The 21,829-nt window shown below is 40.7% G+C and overlaps 1 long non-coding RNA gene across 1 annotated transcript in view; it reads right to left on the bottom strand.

Moving 5' to 3' along the window:
• Positions 1-20,059, bottom strand: part of LOC148052080 (uncharacterized) — a 32,477-nt gene extending 12,418 nt beyond the window's left edge. Inside the window, exons 1-2 of the long non-coding RNA XR_015699291.1 lie at positions 19,997-20,059; positions 2,651-2,939 (exon numbers count right to left, since the gene is read on the bottom strand). This is a non-coding gene — a long non-coding RNA (uncharacterized LOC148052080). The remainder of the gene's footprint in view (positions 1-2,650; positions 2,940-19,996) is intronic.
• Between the last annotated feature and the right edge of the window lie 1,770 nt (positions 20,060-21,829).

Consider the following 21,829-nt stretch of genomic DNA (forward strand, 5'->3'; position numbering starts at 1 on the left):
TAAAATGTCGGGGGGGGGGCTGCAAAAGGACATGGGATCTGGCTGCTCGCTCCCACTGGCACTGCAGAAACCCAGCGAAGGAACCTGTGGGCTGGAAAGACTCTCACAGGTCATGATTGTCAGCGAGCTGGAAGCCTTCAAAACCAACAGATACAGCCCCACACCATGCCTTACAAGAAGTACAAAGGGAAGGAAAACTGCTGCTACCCATGCAAGAAGCCCAGAGAGCAGCAGCCCCTTCCAGGGTGAGGGCTTGCGGGCACAGCCAGCCTCTGCTCCACACACCCCAGCTGCTCCACAGGAGCCCTGCTCCACCACAGGCCCTGCACTGCTGGGGTGCTCCATACCAAAACCCCATCACAGGGGAGCATTGGCATGATCCATCAGAATTATTTATTTACAGAAAGGAAGCCAGAGGCAAGTCTATCCTAAAAACTGCTGGGGCGGCCATTAGACATGCTAAAACATATAAATTCTGTTCAGTATAAATGCATGGAGACACAATACACTCCCAACCCCACAATATATGAAGGCAAGGTACACTCAAACTTCACTACAATGAACAGGAGATGCTCTAGAGATAACAAGAAGTTGTATATAAATATTGAACAAAGGCTTCCTTGTTCCAGCCCTGTTAACTGACAGTCACTGAAGGCATTCAATTGTTATGATAATATTGAGTACCCAGCAGGAAGGTCCAGAAAGATGCATGTAGTGTGAGAAGAGAAAAAAGGTATGTGGGAGGGAGCAGCAGACACCTGCACAAGCAAAGGCTTTCAGAAGAGTCTTCTTAGCAGATAGTGGGGTGTCACCAAATACTACCTACACCCGCACTCTTCTTACAGCACGCTGCAAAGCAACTTGGAGAGGGAGCCGCAGGGTACTTATAGCCTTCACTCAAACTACACCTGAAGGGTTTTGCTTTTCCAGCCAGGGAGGATATATCTGGCCCCACTACTGTATTTAGTTTGACAGAACTGCTGCCACTGTTTTTTCCACGCAGTAACTAAGCAGGGCTGCAGCAGCCACCCACTGCTGCGCAGCAGCCAGCAGGCACAAAACAATGCAAGTGTCGGGTACCCACATGCATCCATCCCCGGCAGTTCCTCCAAGAGGAAGGCAACGAGGAACACAACATTGCTCCCCAACCACAGCCCCCCCACCCTGGCCTTTTTCACAGCACACAGGACAAGAGATACAGCTAAATAATGGAAATCTCATCTATTGTGTCACATACTTGGTGACTTCACTGTGTTATAATGAGCACTGGAAATAGCTGCCTTGGCCAGAACCTAAAAAATTGTTATCTCCAATAAAGTCCAGTAATACTGATATTCCCTACTGAAGTCAATACCAGTCCCAGATATGCACAGTGACTGAAAGAGGAGAGAAGCCCCACTTTCCAGCAGGTACAGAGATCCAAAGCAGCTCCAAGGCCTCTTTTCTCTTCAGGCTGAGCTGCAAGATAAGTGATGCTGCTTTGATATTAATGGCTTGGAAAGCTCACCCGAGAGCATGGCAACTCCAGCAAGGAAATGTGGGTCAATTCTCAGAGCCCTTGAACTGAAGCCTTTGTAGAAGCTGAAGGCAAAAAGAGCCCACCAAACAGAGAGCTTCATAGGTAGGTAGGTATGTGGCCTTTGGTTGTAACCCATAGCTTCTCCCTGATGAGGCAGAAAATGGAGATGGATAGAGCAAGGGAGCAAAAGGAAAGCAGAGAAGTAGCATGAAAGGGGCTGAATGGTTGAAATCCAGAGAGTATCTGGGTTAAATGAGGTCAGCATATCAGGAATGATCCCCTGGACTCAGCACTGCTTTCAGTAGTTCGGCCAAACTCTACAAAGAGCCAATCGACACCTGATTTTGCTTTGACCTTAGGTGTGGATTAGTTGGGGAAAACAAAACCAAAAAAAACCACAGATGAGTTCTCATGGCTAAGCCAGCATACACAGTTTTATATTTAAAGTCTTTCATGAATTGGTGACTTTAGCATAGCAACCGTATCTGCAGTAATCCTCATCTGTATGGTCTTCCAGCTCTGCCGTGGCCTCCATGAACTTAGCGAAGGCAGACGCCTCCTCAGAAAGCCAGGTTTTCCTCAGTGCACTCTGAAGGCCTGGCCAAGCAGCACTGAGCTACAGCAGGAGCCAGAAAAGAGGTTTGCCCTTAGCAGAAAGAGATGGCAAAATTAAAGTCCCCATAAACAAAGCTGGAAGTCAGAAACAGAGGACAAAAAAATCAGCAGGCCTCATGCTTTGACTTCAAGTAACTAGGAAACTGCACAGCCCAGGTCATCCTAAGAGAAAGACAACAACATGCAAAATCCTAGCATAAGTTCCTAAATATTCTGATCACTATCGCCTCCCAGAAGGATGAATTTTTTTTCCCGCCCCATAGGTAGGAAAACACATTTTTGTTTCATCAGCAAAATGTATTTTAGCCCCTATCTGCACCAAAAATCAGGATGTACAATAAAAGGCAAAACTATGACTGTAGAATTATAGAAATAGCATAATTAAAAATCTCATACAATGTAACCTGGTGACAGCCACTGATAATGTGATAATCCTGCTCCCATGCCATCAGTGCTGTGGCACTGCTAGAACAAGGAAATGCCACTTGGAGAGGGAAGCAAAGTAAAGACACTCACCATCCTGCAGGCTCCAATCCCCCGAAATTCAGGGTCGGTGCAGACCCTCTGTGTGCGGAGACAAGCAGCTGTCAGGTAACACCTCGGGCTGCAATCCAACTTAATACCGATGTTCTGGATCACTCCTTGGGCAGTTCAGCATCCAAGCTCCATGGCACAAACAAGGATCCATAAAGCAATTCAGGGCCACGGCAGAAACTGGCAGCCTCCTCTGCAGTTTGGGCAGTTACATCCTGTGGGACAGACCAGTGCCCACAACTGGGAATTCGGGGTCTGGCAGTCAGTTGCCCTGGGGAGGATGAAGGAAGAACACAAACTTAGAAGTGTCGTAGAGAAAAGTGCATCCAGAAGATGGAAATCCAGAACACCATTATAGATCTCTGCTGTCACAAGCAAAAATAATTTAGTGTCGTGTTAGAAGTTTACAACCAGCTGCCATATTAACATATGACTGAAGGCTTAAAAGGTCTTAAGGGTGAAATATCTTATTAGCAACACAAGAAAAAATATTCTGCAGATAACTGGTGATAAATGGTTTCTGAAAAGTTTCACATAAATAAGCTTGAAGTTGCAATTTTTCAGCACTGCTGTCAGTCTCACACCAGAATATGTCAATGAATATCGTATTTGTCTTTTGGAGGCTTTTTCAGTTGAGATTTGTTTTGTTTTAGCAGTGAGACATGATGGGAAAAATAACTCTTTGCAGGATTACATTTCCCATCCTAAAGAAAAAGTAAGTGTTCTCACTAAAGCAGGGAAAATGGGAACATTGTATTAGTTAATCCTGTTTGAGACAATTCCTTTAGTTATTAATGTTAATCATTACTTCTATTTCTGTGTCATACTAGAGGGATATAAACAAAGATTCATAAATTGTCTAATAAGATTTTGCTCATGACTAAATCAAGCAAAAGGTAACCTGGACAACAAAAGAGTAGCTGTTTTTTCTACTGAAAAACATTTACCTGATTTTATGTATTTCCTTCTCCTGTATACAAGTATGGGTTGCAACTATCAAATGCAACTGCCAGCAATCAGCAGTGCATAGCTGAACCCATACCGAACAGCAGTGTCAGGCAAAAACTGTTCATTATGCAATGACTAATGCCACAGGGGATCGCTGGAGAAGCAGCAGGATTATTGATCCATGTTGGACAAAGTGGGAACTGCAGTTGTTAAAAAACAGAATTCAGATTTTGAATGTGTTATAGTTCTAGTTTCAGATGGGTTTGTCCATCCACTGATCTGCCCTATCAGTCTATGCTATGTTGGATCCAAGCACCAGAAAGCTGGTTTCTTTTTTCCAATTCAGTCTTTGAAATAGGAGATTGTCCTGAGACATTTCCAGACCCAAGCCCCAAATTCTGCTCTGAGCCTGACCTGTTTAATTACCTCTTCTGCCTCCAGACCTGCACTCACCTACCTCCTGGTTACTGTATGTCGACAGCTCATTGCCAGAGGGACAAACTGTGGGGTTCAGAGGGAATAAACTGAAATTAAGAGATGGATGGAGTTGGTGTATTAAAAAAATGAGTTAATTTTAGCTGCCACCGTTGTGCATACTAACTTGTCTGAACAGCACAGGGGAAGTCACTCTAAAAATATCTGAAGGGACTAAATACCCAGGATGCACTATTCAGAAAAATAAGGGAAGAGTACTGGAATTAATATTAAAGATGAGCTGCCAAGTATTTTAAAAACACTCTTCTTTTGCCTGAATTTGTTTCTTTATGTGGGCTTGAAAGACTGTCTAGAATGGCTTTGCTGGATTTGTTCTTTGTTTTATCCTTAAAATATTAGGAATGCCAACATTAGCCTGTTTTTCTACACAATTATTGAAGATCCCAAGGATGTATTTTTAAGTAAGCCTTAAGGAGAGATGCTGGATTTTTAGCAAAGCCTTCCTTTCTCTGAAATGTTAATTAGCCACTGAAGTGGAAAAAATAGGAAAAAAGCAAAAAGCAGAAATTCACAATATTTCCCTCTCAACCTTTCCCTTTTAAGCACAGAGTTTTCACTTCTTTTCTTCTTGAAACTTTATCTTCACATAATTTATCAGGTTTTTGTAAACCAGACACCTGAGAAGTTTAAAATAAATACCCTTCAGCCCCTTAAAGCCTTTTTCCAGCTACCAATATCTAATTCATTACGTGGCCTAGCTTATTAAGGGAGCCGACAGAACCCTATTTTCGAGGTATTTAGAAATTCAATAAGCAAGAGAATATAATTCTCAAATTTCCTACGATTTGTCATTATAAACATCCATTCTCACAGCCGTTTGCTTATGTTGGAAACGTATCATGAATTCTGGGAAAACGACCTTGACTGACAGTATTTCCAGACAAGCTATGAGTCTGTCTTTTAGTACAAGGCAACTGCTAACAAGTAAAGTTATTCAGCTAATTGTAGGATCGTATTCTAAAAAGTCAGTGTGGGATTTTCCCTTAATGGCTTCCAGCTTGTCTCCCTTTCCAGCAACAACTTGAACAACAACAACAACAAAAAAAGCATCATGATATAAAGAACAGATGAAAGGAAAACCGAGGGTCTGCAATGGCCCTTTTATCTGCAGGTCTTCAAAAATAACTCTAGGGCAAATACTTCTGATTCCTCCTGAAGCAACTGAGCCCCAGCAGCAGCTCTGTGCTGCAAACAAGCACAGCAGCAGAGACCTGCTGGTACCTTGGGCTGGAGTTTGGAAAATGTTGCATCCCACTTGAAACTTTTTAGGGAAAGTTTTCTTCCGAGAAGTTTACATTGGGACAGGATTTCTTTTCAAGAGAGAAGATGGCAACCTTGGTGTAACTAACTCCAGCTAATCCAAATTTATCCTAGCTACACCTGCATCTCACACTGCCTGCAGAAAGCATATGGCAAAGGCAGGCAGGGACCCAGAAACAGAGAAGGGGCAGAAGCCTGGCTGGAGCCTTCCCCATGCCCCTGGCTCCAGACTTGGCTCTGCAGGGCTCACAAGCATTAAACCCCTACTTACAAGATGCTGCTACCAAACATAACTTCTCCCAGTGTCCTTACAGAGATCTATTGTGCATTTCCAGTGTCAGGAAATATTTTTTCTAATTTTAAGCACAGGTTCAGCACACGCCAGAGGTGGGCACAGCCAGCTGAAGAGGGTTGTGCCATAGAGGATGAGCACTGGTGCTAATGGAGGAGGCACGACTCCCCCCAGAATCCGTTCTGCAACATGTGCTTCCTTGCAACTGACACCGAGACCAAATTCATTTGTCATCTGAGCCATGCAGTAGATTAATTATTCTCTGCTTGATGCAGCATTTCAAACTCCCTTTTCTTTTGGACTTCATCTGGCAAACAGATACACACCTTGAAAACTGAGGTTTCAATGCTCAGCTTGGCTAGAGCCATTCAGCCTGGGCCTGCACTCATCATCCACAATATCTGCATTGCTAACACAAAAGCACCACTTTCATATCTACAGTCCTAATCCCACAATACATGGGCTATTTTTGCAAATAAAGTCATTGCCAAGTAGTATACTATCTGGCTCTGCTCTGTTTAACTGAATAATTTGCTAGGACTGAATTACTATAGCCTGTATTAAATGTTGAGATTATCAAACATGTGCTTGTACTGAATTAATATTTTATCACTCCTGAGTCCTGTGTGGGCTGGCTGTTCTCCTGGAGTGCTTTAGCACCATGGAAACATTGGGAGATATTTTCTTAATTGCATGAATGGTTGACAGATAACAGTACAGTACCATGGAATTAAGCCCCGATTGCTGATGAATTCTGATGAGCTGCTGCACTGTTGCTGTTGTTTTAATTTTATTTTTAAACCTGGTAACACCTGTCCTTGTCCATTATAATTTCTGAAAGCTTTGATGTCAGTAGGTATCTGTATGACAGTTAATATATAATTACCACAACTACAACTCACACAGAGGTGAACCCTTTAAACTTAAGGGAGAATTTCAGTTAAGAAAGAAAAGAATAAAAATGTCTTGAGTGATCAAAAACTCCAATGAAATGTTTCTTTTCCTTTAAATTTGTATTTTTATGGCAAGGCTGATTCACTAAATAATAACCCCTTGGTTTTAGAATTTCCAAGAAAATAGTGTTTAAGCACTATTATTCAAAACTATTGTCAGCAAATACAGGTAGCTGGTTATAGATCAACTTTTTGTATTTCTCAGGTTAGGATTGTTCAATATCTTGTAGGACAGAGCCCTAGAATTCACTGAGCATTATTATATAATGAAGCAGTTTTGCAGAGTGCCTTTTTTTTAAGCATAGTTTGTGCTGCATGATTCACCCTACTGTAACTGTTCAGGATGCATATTATATCTTTGCAAAAATATTTTATCTGCCCATATAAGTTTGTGACACACACTTTCTCTGCATCACTTGTCTGCGTTACAGGGTATTGCTGAAGTATCCCATGTACATTTGCTCAACATCCTGTGACTGTTTGATGGATAACAAATTGTAGTAATTATCCCTAACAATACAAACAAAAGGCAACTCCATTCTGCAAATGAGACGAGACATATAGTACCAAAACTAAGCACAGCAACAATCCCTTTCTGATGCCACAATAAGCATCTACTGCTAGCACTTGCAGTTGAATGGACAAGCTTTACAGCGTGCTGGCAGGCTGATGACACAGGGACAGCGAGTTCCCCAAAGCACCTTCCACGCACAAATACAGCAGTGTTTTCCTGAAGTGTGCATGCTTCAGCTTGTCACTGCTGGGTTTGGGACTAGATAGTTCAGCCTGCTCTTGGGGTTGGTTGGACTGGTGTCTATCAAAATCAGAACAAGAAGGAACAACAGGTTTTGGATTGGTTTTAATTAATTTTCACAGGAATCTTGTGTAATCAGCAAGCTATATTCCTTAGGACATCAGAAATCAGGTAATGAATCTCACCAAATTGCATAAAGTTTTTGCTATTTTATAAGAGCAGAGCATTAAGTGTTATATCACCAAAGCTGTGGCTGAGTCTCAGCCCCAAATTAAATACCAGTCTAAATCCATACTCTGAATCTAATCTGTACCCATATACTGCTTCAAGGATCCACTGCTCCTCAAAAGTTTTCTTGGCACTTTAAACATAGCAAGCTTTAAAGTATTTTCAAAATACTTCCCTGATTTTAATCAGAGCACATATGGAGAAACTGAACTCTGTCTACAGGTGACAGACGGATAGTCTGGAAGGGATCGACAGATTTTTATTCACCCTGCCTGTATAAGAGCAGGGAAATGGAGCACACATGATAAAGGGGCAGGTTTGAGAACTGGGAGATCATGTGGTCATTGTGCCCACTTGCTTCACAGTCTCTGCCAGAACTCTCAAGGAGTCCTTATATAAGAAACCAAACTATATTAATGCCATTTATCATTATCATCATTAATATAATATGCCATTAGAAACTTCCAATAAAACAGTTTGGGTTTTTTTTTTAAATAATATGGATTTGAGCCAAATGCCAGATTTGAAATGAAGTGTTTCTGAAAACCCATGTAATTCCAGTTCTGTATTTAGTCTAAACCCAATTTTGTCATTGTGCCCTTTTTTAAATATGCAGCGGTAACACCTGGATCTAGTCAGAATCTCAGATTTCTAGTGTTCAAAATCCAGGTTTGAGCTATACACTCTGAACTCACCTCTGCTACCAGTGAGGGACAGTACCTATAAACAAAGCCTTTAAGAAAAATAGACTATTGTATACCCATTCCTCCCCGTTCCCCATGTCACCAGGCAGCTCCGTACAGACTAGCACAGGAACAGTGTCCACGTCTCCATCTGGAGGAGGCAGGACACTGTCCTACAGGTGCTGCTGACCCCAGTAACAGCAGGACAGGTTGCCTGCTTTCATAATACTCCACCTTTTGTGCTGTGATACAAAAGCACAAAGATGTTAATAAAAACACACTCAAACAGGAATGCAGTGCTGCTGAATCCTCAGAATCTTGCTTTTAGAGAGCCAAAGGCAACAGGCCTGAATTTTCTACCACAGGTGCCCCATGCACAAATGCACACACATTTACTGCAGCTAGGTTTACATGGAGCCGTACAAACGGCATAGGCTCTCTCGCCCTGGGAAGACACAAGTAACAGCAACACATCCCAGTGCTCTCCAGCCCCCTGCGAGAGCTGGGTGTTCATGCTGCTGGGGGTCCTGGAGATCACCCCCTCCCACATCTGGTTCCTGCATGCTTTCCTTTGAAAACAACAAGGCAACAATTATGTTTTAAAAGGTCTAAATTCAGTAAAGCAAGAGCTAAACATGGCCATGATCATTTCATAACACATCTGTTTATTCTCTACAGTTGTTAAGAAAATGACACCATTATCTATATTTTAAAACATGGTAAACTACCTTTAAAATGCTTATCTGCTGAGGGAAGAGTTTGATTTTTCCATGACAGTTAATGGCCCAAACAGAAGAAAAGCTTTTTTATCAGCCAAACAAGAAAGTTCTATCATTAGTTAAGCTGCAGTCATTTCTCCTGCGTTTACAGGATTGTAGGTAAACACATATTTATGAATTGTCACTCTCCTGTGGGGGAAGCCTCCCCTGAATAATAGATTCCTATTTTCTTAAAATTTCATCTATATGAGGACAGAAGAGTCATGATCTAAAGACTTCAGAAGCTGAACTGCCCAAATCTGGCACTTCCAAGAAGAAATGCTCAAAGTGTTGCACAGTGTTTAACTTGCATTGAAATCAAGAGTTGCTGTGAAGCTAAAACCTTGCATGTGCTTTGAAAGTGCAGGATTAATGTAAATATGGCACGGCTTTGTCTGATCTCAAGTAGAAAAGCGTTTAACACTCTGTGCAGCTTCTACCCAGTCTGAATTCAGATTACAGATTTAAGGAGCATTTCTGTCAGCTCCTATGCACAACCCCCATTAACAGCAATGTTAATGCCCTGCAAACCATAATGTGAACATTAATAAAATAAATTATTGCACAAATGGAGAAATAGACCCCTTTGGGTGAAAAGCAGAGCTCAGTGCAGTGACTAGGCTATGGACACTATGACAAATAGTCAGGTAAGCAGACATTTGTTCTGCACACATGAAGCTGAAAATATACGTAACTGGCAATGCAAAAGCATGACTCCTTCAGATTGCTCTTTGACTGTATAAATGTGGGTAGTTTGGCACATTTCCATCAGCATCATTCAAGTTTAAATCAAATAAATTTTCAGCATATTACTACACCACTTCTGGCATTGCTGAATCTGCATACATATATCTAGTCTAAAATTAGAATTGTTGGAAGTACGTTATCGGGAGAAAAAAATTTGACTGAAAAGAATGGATACCAAGCTAATTACAGATGGGGCTGGTTGTATTTCCTGTTACTTTGATTGCTCAACACTTAAGACAGGGTTTTAACAACACTTAAGAAAGAGGTCTCTCATCAGAAAACATTTGGTATTCCATTACTGTTCCCATTCTACTTCAGGTAGAAAAGAAAGTGCCTGTAATTTTTAAATACAAGCCCAGAGGGAAAAACCTCACTTTCCTAAAGAAGCATTTAACCTGGAGTTCAGGCACTTGTATGAGATAGATGAGAACTTCTAGGCAGACCAAGGACATGACCTCCCATCTACCATAATCTCTATGCTACTAACTATGCTGGACAGGATGTCTCCAAGTCATTCCTGTTGGACTGTTTTACTGCTCATAAATATTCACCAGGCCAGAAACAGAAGCTGAAGAGAAGCCAGGGCATGAATATCTTAGACTGGATAGCCAAAGAGACTAGAACAACAGAATTTTGAAGGAAAGATGCACTTGGGGCATATGCCTAAGGTGAGAGGAGCCAGACTTCAGAGATGGACACAAAGGTTCATATTTATTAGGATACACCATCAAATGGGGCCCAACATGAAACATGAGACTACTACAAGTTCCCTGCTGTCCTCTGGAGCAGTTCCCAGTTCTATCATGTTGGTTTCTTTGCTGATCTGTCCTTCTCCTTCCATCCTTCCTAGGCTCTCTGGTTATTCACGAGAGTCTTCCTAACCCAATTATTTACACAGAGAGGACCAAGCCCTTTGTCCCCTCTTTTCAGCTGCCCCAACAGCTGGCACTAAACCTGGAGCAGTCCTAGAATTTCTTCATGTTCTCAAGCTCATCAGCTCAGTTAATGGTTGAGCAATTCTTTTGGTCTATCAAAATCTGCTCTGCTGAAATGGAGAACTTATATTTAGCCTTCTATTTAAACAAAATAACCTACTATTGCATGAAGGTCATTTTTAACAACAAGCTCCAACAATTTCAGAATAGCATCTCCTCTTTTTGAGTCAGTGAATATTTATTTTAAAAAATTGTTGGCTAGAAACTGAATAGTTGTAATCTGATGTAAAGGATACCAGCTGATAATAGTGTACAGTGACCTAGAAAAAAATTAAAAAGACTGATATTTTTGTCCATAGCTTACAAGCAAATTAAGTACAAAAATTTGAAGAAGTTTAACTCCATACAACTAACTCAAACCCTACTCATAGTAAATTACACTGTAGCGTTGCTATGAGTCTGTGGCAAGTATGCAAGAGTTACATTGACAGAATGCTCGTGGAAAAGTACTGCCAGTGCTAGAGCCTGCACAGTGAGGATAATGCTGTCCCTGACTGCAAACAGTTAGAAAAATGCCTTCTTTTTTGAACATCTATTGAAATGAACTTTCATATTAATACAACAGAGTACACATGACAAGCAGTATCATCAACTGCACAATGCTTTATTTTAGCTTTACAAGAACTAGTACATATGCTATGAAGATCAGAATCATTAGGCAATGTAATAGAAATGTAAGTGGGCTTCCTTGGGGCAATGGGGCAAGGGAGAGGCAGCAGCAAAAACTTCAACAGCAGCCCTCTCTCTCATCAGAAGTAGGGGTACTGGTGTGTTAATTGTGTGAATGTTTATCAAGCCTCTCACTTCCTCAGTGTATTAACCGTGTCCTTGTTTCACATGGCCAATTTGTTCCCTCCATCTTCCCTCCAAGATTTTTCTTAGAGTCTGTTGTTTATAATCAAATCATGATGATTTTCAAGTGGTTTCTTTTTTATTTAGAAGATTACATTTTTTCTGCATTAGCCCTCCAAGATAAATACTTGCATAAATAAGGTCTACCTTCTAGAAACCTTCTGCATAGACATCACCTGTGGATCAGGAAGAAATACAGTAGTGGGGACACCAAAATCCCAGAGGAAGGAGATGGACAGAGCTTGCTGCTACAGAATAAACTTTGTATTGTCACTTATCTTCTGCCAGTGCTGCCAGTCCAGGCAGCTACTTGCACAGATGCTCTGGGACTCCCTCCACATGGTCTTGACCTGTCTGGCTGCCCCTTCTCCTTGCCAGGAGGCTCCATAACTGGGAAGGGGACAGGAGTGATGCAAGTGCTTTCACTGTGGCTCCTGGTTCCATTGCTTTCTCCTTTTGTCCAAGGAGGTACTCTGTTTTCTGGTAGGACAAAAATCAGATGACTATTTCAAGGTCAGTTTTACAGTGTTCATGAGAAACCCAAATAGAAGTGGCACCTGACCTTACCACTAAGCTACAGCACACAAGAAGTTTTCAGAACAAGACTAACAAGGAATGGAGGAACATATGCCATGTCACTTTTTCCATTGACTAGAATAATTTTTTTAAAATTTGAATTCCTACTTGAGCTCCTGCTTTAAATCCCAGCCTGTAAACATAGAAAGCTATGGACTGATGATTTCAAGGACTTTTCAATTACCTCTTTTTCTCATAGTCTTCTCTGGCTACTTCAGAGACTTTCAGGAAGGCTTTCATATCCTTACAGGGCCTGCAAGATATTTGGTGAATGAGATCTGGACCATAGCCTACTTGAGGAGCCCAGGGACCACACACAGAAGCTACAACTACCTCTGTCTGCTACTGAGCATCACTGCACGAATCATCCTCCCCTAGCAAGATGGTTACCAGGCTGCCAAGCAAGATATCTTAGCAGATTTCAGCCTGTGCCAACATGAATTTGAACAAATACATTCCTTATAACATGATGCCTAAACCACCTTTTTACAAGCAAAAGCTTTAATTTTATAAAATGATGCCTAATGAGTCAAAGTGTTGATAAGTTCTCTTTGAAAAAAAGGGCTCATCTCTTCTTCTCTATAGGGACAAAGCAGCAACAGACCACCAAATGCAGTGAAAATATTGGATGCAAAGGACTGGGAAGCTGGCAAACAGATCTGTTTTATATTGATGACATAGTACTATTACACCCTGGCTGCAAAAGTAACGTGAAAATTGCATGAACATATATTAAAATCAACATGTTATCACTAAGTTGCATTTAACAAATAAAGCAGTTTTCATTGCTGCAGCTGGTCTTAGAAACAACTTTTCATGATTAGAAAAAAGCAACACCACCACCGTGTGGCAGAAATCAATCACATCACAAGGAAGTGATACAGAAAGACAGGACTTGAATCCAGAAAAGCAAGGGCTTGCTCCATTTTCTTTTTAATTAGTCACACATCCTACAGCAGGTTCCTGAATTCACTTGAAGAAAGCAAGGTTTCATATGGGTATATATGGACTTCTGCTATTTTCTCCCTGTGCAGTACAGGGCATCATACTTTAAACTCAGCGTCATGGATTACTTGTCTGCTTTGACTTTCTAGATTACCTTGCAGCTGTCCCCAGTTCTCATTACATTTTTCAGGTATTAAAAGATACAAGACTATGGCTATCATACAAAGGTATGCCTATACCTTTGGGGGAAATGGGGAACATACACTATCAAATAAACACCAGTGGAATTATAAGGCTGGAGCAGGGGTAGACTGTGGCCCTACAGTTCATCAGTTGGTTTTTATATTGACCACATTCTTCCAAGCAGCTGGGTAGAAACAGGCTATTTTCAAAGCTTTGATTCAATTTACAATAGAGCATTCTATGAACAGGATGGAAACAACAGCTCACACCCAGGTAATAAGCCAAGTAATTAGGAAATGAGCTTTCCTAGCTGCAACAGTCCCAGGCAGAAGGCTTGCTCCAAGTCAGCTTCCAGGGAGCTCCATCTACACCAGGGTGCCCAAGGAGAGCAATTTTCCCTCCCCTCTTCAACAGAGACAGTTATCTGTCTGGGCACACATCTCCCCCTCCAGCCAGAGCTCACAATAAAGTTTCCTGCATGCAACTCCTTGAACCCTCCCGTGCTAGAATGTATATCTACCTGATCTCAGACCCAGTAAGTGATTTTCCCCAGTGTGAAATGGATCCTGATGTGGTTGGATCCAGGAGACTAACCAGGCAGTAAATCCTAGTGATTTCCTCCCTCATGCACGAACTTCCCAAACATCTCTGCAGAAATTTGTAGCATTTGAAAAGACCATGGACTATTCCCAAGAACAACTTGTCCTTTGTGTTTTCTTGATATGTTCTCCTATTGTTTTTTTCAAGTTGTTTGGATCTTCTGATCCAAAAAGACTTTACTAGGTCAAGAGATAGCTGTATTTCAAATTCTCAATTAAAACAGTGCAGCCTCAGATGATGGAAGCAGCACAATTAACACCAGCAGTAACAACCTTAAGGCTGTGTGCATGCAAAAGCTACTCACTTTGTGCTGGAGTCCTTTAGACACTACAGAAGATCTAGGAAAATCCTGAAAAAAAATCTTTGTAAATATTTAGTTATATTTCCTAGTGATCAAGACAGTTTCTTCCTTGGTTCCTGCCAACATCCCCTTTTCCCGACTGTTTAACATGCCTGACAGCTGCCACCTTCCACTCGAGGAACATCTGCATTTCAGAGACTTGCAGAGAATGAGTGAAGCACCAAGAACCATTGAGATGAATGCCTGAAAACATGTACAATATTCATGTTTTCTCACTGCTTCCAAATACCATTACAATGAAAACTCTAGTCTGAGAATTCTCCCCTTTTGATATAAGTACCTGCTTTTTACTAACAGCCAAGAGTTGTGAATACATATGGTAAGGAGACCATACTCCATATGTGATCCCATCCTTTGATCTTTTGAGCAACTGGCTTCCAAATTGCTGTAGTATGAAGCATTTTAATGTATACTTTGTACGGATGGTTACAACCAAATGAATGATTTAGTAACAAAGTGTTTGGAGTAAACCAATTGAGTAAAACTGCAGAGGGCATGTGCAATCAGGCTGGATTTGAGCAACAGCTGCTACACATTTGTAGAATAATAGATCTGATGAACCAATTTGTGAGAAAAACTGGGTGCAGCTGTGATACAGCTCACAAATGAAAAGCAACAAATTGTAAGCAACTGCATAAAAGGACTGTTTTTCAGACCAACTTCACTAAAACTGCATGTAGATGTGTTTTGTTTGTTGGTTTGTTTTGTTTTTTGTGGTTTTTTTTTTTAATTAGATAGTTTGGTGGATAAGAGAACCAGAGGAGAAATGCCTGTATCTGAAGTAACTGCTATTAAAGGTCTGCAGCAGAGTCAGAAAGTCAGTTTTCTTTTATAGTACAGGAGTAATTCAATTGAGTTCAATAAAAACTATGTGAACAAATAGACACATTGAAGGCAAATTCTGCATTTTTCCAGAGAAATACCATAGATCAAAATTCTGAGCATACTTAGTACAGATATTAAATTATCAGAGGGAACTTTCATTTGCTATTACACCCAAAAGGAAGCTACAGTTTGCAGCTTCCCACCTTGCCTTCTAAAAACCATCTCAAGAGTGGATGACACACAATACAGGCGTCACAAGATTTGCGCAAAGCCATTAGAGAAGCACATGCCAATGGATTATTACAGATTCAGTGCCATATAAACATAACTATGCCAAAGTTAAAGATAGTTATAAATATCTTTTTAAAAGATCTGAGTTGAAATAATACTGTTTCATCAGTACAGATGTATATTTCTGCTAAGCAAAGCCAAAACCAAATCATACAGACACACATAATGTTAGATCAATAGAAATGATAAAAGGAGCTTAAAAATAAATTCCTTAGAAAGAGTCCTTGCTGAATTGAAACAGCACTGATGATTGCTTTATAGCATAACCCCTTAACTATGGATTGCTATATGAATGCGGCCCTCTCTCCCTTACTAGGAGGCTGCCTAGCTAGCAGCCCCCTTGCTGTACTGATGTATGGGGTCAGCCCATTCCAGGTGCAGGACTCCACATTGTTTCCTTCCTTTCTTCACTTTATAAGGAGCTACAATTCTCTACTCATCCTTACTCCCTCCCAGAAAAAAGCTGATTAAAAAACATGTAGTTAGCTGTTTTCCCTCTATTTTCATCTGTTTTCTTTTATGAGAAAGTAAAAGGATGTCCAGCCTTCCTGGATGAAGTTGTTGGATAATTCGAGGCATTGCCAGTTTTTCATTTCATTACATATTTTCACAGAGCTAATAGATTATCATAAGCAAGAACAACAAAAGTCATTGACATTTCCATAAAACATCCAAATAACAAGGGGGGGGGGGGGGGGTTATTATTATAGCTGTAACCAAAATTATTTGAGAAGCGGTTTTCAGAGAGAAGATAAATATCCAGAGGAATTTCCTCCTGTTTGGAGGGAAGAGTCCATCCAGATAGCAGCCAGAAACATCCAGCTTACCTTTGTAATTGTGCTAACAATCTGGAGGCACTGCACAGCAATAATGGTCTACAGAACAGAGATAAAGTTCTAAATTATTCCTAGAACATACATAAGAGAAATTATTTTACTAATAACCTGCTGCAGTACACACAATAATACAGCAGCCCACACAGTACAGTTGATGGTATCAAAGGGAATGATTTAACACAAGAAAAGCAATGAGGTTCAACAAAGCTCAGTGCTGGGTCCTGCACTTGGGTCACAACAACCCCATGCAACGCTACAGGCTTGGGGAAGAGCGGCTGGAGAGCTGCCTGGCAGAAAAGGACCTGGGGGTTCTGGTCGAAAGTCAGCTGAATATGAGCCAGCAGTGTGCCCAGGTGGCCAAGAAGGCCAATAGCATCCTGGCTTGTATCAGGAATAGTGCAGCCAGCAGGACTAGGGAAGTGATCATCTCCCTGTACTCAGCAATGGTGAGGCTGCACCTCGAATACTGTGTTCAGGTTTGGGCCCTTCAGTACAAGAAGGACACTGAGGTGCTGGAGCGTGTCCAAAGAAGGGCAACAAAGCTGATGAAGGGTCTGGAGCACAAGTCATGCAAGGAGCGGCTGAGGGAGCTGAGGTGGTTTAGTTTGGAAAAGAGGAGGCTGAGGGGAGACCTTATTGTCCTCTACAACTACCTGAAAGGAGGCTGTAGTGAGGTGGGGTCAGTCTCTTCTCCCAAGTAACAAGCAATAGGACAAGAGGAAGGCCGCAAGTTGCTCCAGGGCAGGTTTAGATTGGGTATTAAGAAAAATTTCTTCATCGAAAGGATAGTCAGGCACTGGAACAGGCTGCCCAGGAAGTGGTTGAGTCCCCATCCCTGGAGGTATTTAAAAGACAGGTAGATGTGGTGCTTAGAGACGTGGTTTAGTGGTAGACTTGGCAGTGCTAGGTTAACGGTTGGACTTGATGATCTTAAAGGTCCCTTCCAACCTAAACAATTCCATGAATCAATACTATGTATTGCAGCAGAGGTGCCTTGCTTCCAGGTCTAGATCTCTCCTGCTCCCTCTGCCTATTTGTCCATTCCAAGGCTTCATTCTGCATCTTGCTGGTGCAGAAGCCGTAGCGTTCAACATGTAATAGCAAAATTTTCAATAACCTCAAGCCATCCAAATCTCACTATGAGAAACTGAAGAGCCATTGCTCTAACAGTCTCTGTCAGATGTACAGTCACATACCATGCAGGATCAGTGTGCCTTGTACTAGTTGAGTCTTTCTATGCTGCAATTACCTAAAAAATCTCCCATAGTTTCCCCACACAAGTAGCAAGCATATCAGTGGAGGCAGCTCAACATTTTAAACCATTATATTATTTAGGAAAAGAGCTTTCCAACACATTTATATATTTAGAGTAACCACCAAACTCAGATTGTCAAAAGCACAGAGAATGGCTGGGTGCATAACTCATTAAAAAAATTGTTACAATTCAGAAGCCAAAATTTTAGACAGATATTCATCTACGTAACAGTGCAAACTATAAATGCTTTACACCCCCGCCTCTTGTTTCAAAAATTTTACAGATTTCATTTCTGTCAGCGCCCATCTGCTGACTATACAGTTTTACTAGAGTGTATACATCTTTGTTAGTGCTCTGTATATTCATTATCTAAGCTGGAAAAACTTACATCTCTAAGCACAGTCACACCCTGCAGAGCAAAATTAAAAACTCTGTCCAAGGAAAGTCCTGTAATGACAAAGAGCTGGGGGACTGCTCCAGCATAATAGTTTGTCACCACAGGAAACACACAGCCCGCATTCCTGCTCTACCTGGTAGATAATTTATGCTAAACTGAGTTTTACTAGGTTAAATTATCTCATGTCTTCATTAAATTATCAATATCTTTGAGGATCTTCATGTCAAGCATAACAGCATTACACAGAGCAAGAAGAAAAATCCTGTAAACACTCAGGTCTCTGAACCAAGATGGTTGGGAATTATAAAATTCCTCAGCGCATCTAAATACTTTTCAAAAACTTCATTTATGAATCTGATAAATTCAAATGACATTTAAGAGATACAATAACAGTGAAACACATTTTATGATAAAATGTTGCAGTGGAAAACACAACACTACAGTAAAAAAACAAAACAACAAAGAAAACCAACACAACAATCAACTTTATAAATCTGTACATTGGTTTGAAATGTCTGGACTGCAGCTGACAGCATTAGAACTTGCAATCTCTTCCACATAAAGAAAAAGACAGCTAAATGACATCTAGCCATTACTTTATTTTTGTCTCAGTTGGGATATCAAGGGGCCTGCACTGTATGTACCTAACTTGCATATAAACATGGGTGCCTGAGTCATGGAGACATCCTCTCCAGGGAGGGACCAGTGTTCCCTCAGGTAGTCACAGAGACCAATGCCTTTCAGATCTCCAGATAGAGAAACCATTCACTTATGAAGGCAAATATTTTCTCTATGTTGGTCCCTCTGTACAGAGAGCATAGTTACTTACTCCTGAGGGGCTACTTAGGGCTGTATTAGGCATCTAAAACTGAGGTACTTCTGTGCTTCAGTGAATGGTCTGGATCCCACACCAAGGAAGGATGTACTACCAACATAGTGGAGTCAGCAAGCAGCTTCAGTGCTCATCCTGTGCACCTGAGCTAGCAAGAAGCAAACTCAGCTGCATCCCTTCACTAAACTATACTTAACATCCACTATTTAATTAAGTCTTAAGCCAAATGACTGGGGGAGAAAAAGCACAAGTTAATTAACATATCATGATGCAGTATATAAAAAGCCCTTTGACAGGATAATAAATAATATATGAAAGGCAAAGCAAAAGGGCTCTGATTTAGGATTGGTTCAAAAATACCTCAAGCCTCACGCTGTCTCTATTAATTGTGTTTGAAGCCAGGACATCCCATGTCTATACATGCAAAGGTTTTATTTAAAGCTAAAGCTTCAGATGCATAGTTAGTATCAATCCTTAACAATCTCAGGTATAGCAGCTGAAACAGATACTGCTATGTCATTTATGTGTGCAATATCTTTGAATCCTATTAAAAATAAAATAGGCTTTCATTAAAGCTGCAGCCTTCATCTACAATGGTTGCAAGCACTAGTTGTTAATTATAGATTAAACATTTCTGCAAGACTTTGAAACTGTACTTGAAACTAACCCAAATAAACTGAGCTCCAAGCTCAGTATTTCTGAAAATTCAAAGATCACACAACTTGATACACATTTTAATTGTTTCCACATATTTAACGTTATATGAGTTTTCTCTTGCAAAAGGGCTCTTTGTGCACATCATCCTATAGTAGTATAATGCTTATCTTACAACTACTCCTGCTATAGCTACTTACGCTGTTATGCACAATCCCCTCATCCACTTGATAGGTTTTTTCCTTTTATAACAATTAATAATAACAAATACATGGCTGTTAATTAATTGTTATTTCTACACTAACAGTGTTGCAAACATGCCTTCTTAACATTTTTATTCAGCTCAAAATTAAGAGCTAGTTACCTTATAAGAGATATTTACATTCTTGAAGTAATAATACAAACACAAATTAAACTCCTACAAGGTTAAGGGATTGTATATCCATAAAACCCAATATTATTAAAGACTTCAAGGCTTTCCTTTATGACTTCTATAAAACATCAGCACATTTTCACATTTTTGTAAACCACTGCAGAAGAGCAACCTTAGAACTGTGCTAGAGAAACAGGACTAAGACCAGTGAGGGAACTGAGTAACATTTTCTTACCCAGCATCATAAAGGCTTATAATCTTGGTGACCACTATTAGGCAAACTGCTAGGAGAGCTCCGTCAGGAAACACCTCAAGCAAGTCTGCAGTCAGACGGTATGCTTTATAGACTATGCATTACTTCTGTTAACCAACACATTAGCGGGGAAGTGACCCCACCCCTCTGCTGCAGATGGGATCCAAACCATACTTAGCAGAAGGTGGGGATGAAGGGCAGTGTCCTGAGCAGCTCATGAGGCTCTTGTTAACTCATTGAGAAGGTAGAAGGCTAGGTAAATGCATTGGATGATGTGAAAATTTAGTAAGAAAAGGTGCAGGGTATTTCTCAGTATGTACGAGAGGTAAGTAGAACAGGATGCTGGTCCATTGTCATTCAGAGGAAAGAAAATAACACGGTGCTCAGGTTGCTTGTGTTTAGGGGGTGATGGTACACAGAATTCTTCAGCATTTGTGGGAGAGAGGAAAGTGCTTGGGGATCCTGAGTTACTGAGGGGTAGAGCTGAACAATAGCAGGATTTATCTTATGTGTTTGTTTTGTTTTTTCTACACTACTGCATAAAAACTCCCCTCTAAGTGTTTTTTGTACAAGCTACTGACTCTACATGGGGTAAAGTTCAGTAGGAGCAGAAAAAGATATGGTTCTCAGCCAAGATTTTTCTTTTCTCTCAAATTCTCACATGCACATTTTCATGACAACCTTCACAGGCATTCTCCTCTATTCTTCCTACACCAATCCTTCTGAAAAGTGTCTGCACTGTCACTATAAAAGTAAGTCACTCCATCTCCAGAAAGCAGCAAATCAGCTGAAAAGTTGTTATCTGAAAGCTGGTAAATTCGACAGAATTGCTTTTCTAAGAAAAAAATTTATTGTAATGAAATAATAGTAATTGCTGCAGTTTGTCTTCAATGTGGACTTTTCCCCCAGGCACATCCTGCCTGGATTAGATTCTTTGTCTACAAAATGTTGCTTTTATAAAGTCTGTACTACACATTTAAAAAAAAAAAAAATCCAGCCCTCACCATTTAATATCCTCAAAGAATGATGCATAATGTTCTTGGGGAAAAAAAAAAAATTGTTTAAATGTTTCATCTGGAAATGTAAATGGCTGAGTTCTTACCTTGTTACCTCAATGACACAATGAGAACTTTGCGTTAAGGACTTGCATATCTTTCAACTGTTACACACGTTTATGCTTCTTGTTTCTTTTCACTAAATATCAGGCAATTTGTTTCACCTACTGTAAGCATAGAAGCTAACCCCCTAAAATCAAAATTTAAACAGACGTGCATGAAAGATTAGCAGCAGCGCATAAGCATGGCATGTTTCTGAAATCTTCACAGCACTTTACGAACATTGTGCTGGGCCCCACTCTTAGCTTTCCTACTGACTGTGCTTACACCAGCAAATTCAAAGACTTCAGTTCTTTATCACTGCTCCTAATTGTCCCAGCAGCAGTATTGTCACGGCTGCTATTACGATCATATATGCTTTACCTTACCAGACATCAAAACCAAACCTTAGCTATGGTAAAGAGAAAGTCATAAACACAGAGGCCAAAGAACAGTCCTGCAGGGTCAACAGTTGCGTCTGTTTTGGGATGTGGGCCGGGTATCTGTGTTAGTTTGGACACAGGCTACCGAATTTTCTTTCACTGGAAGCTCAAAGAATGCAGTCCGCGCAGGGCTAGCACACCAAGTCCTGCCAAGGCTCTAAGTCTCTGGTCACTGCAATAGTTCCAAGGGGAAGAATGGCCCATTTACAGCATCATCCTCCAAACCAAGTGGAATATGTATTTGTAAAAGTATATGTATTTGTATTCCTTAATGACAA

Source organism: Nipponia nippon, unplaced genomic scaffold (assembly GCF_047370975.1).
Source record: "Nipponia nippon isolate SJK-2023a ecotype South Korea unplaced genomic scaffold, ASM4737097v1 scaffold_5, whole genome shotgun sequence".
NCBI lineage: Eukaryota > Metazoa > Chordata > Aves > Pelecaniformes > Threskiornithidae > Nipponia > Nipponia nippon.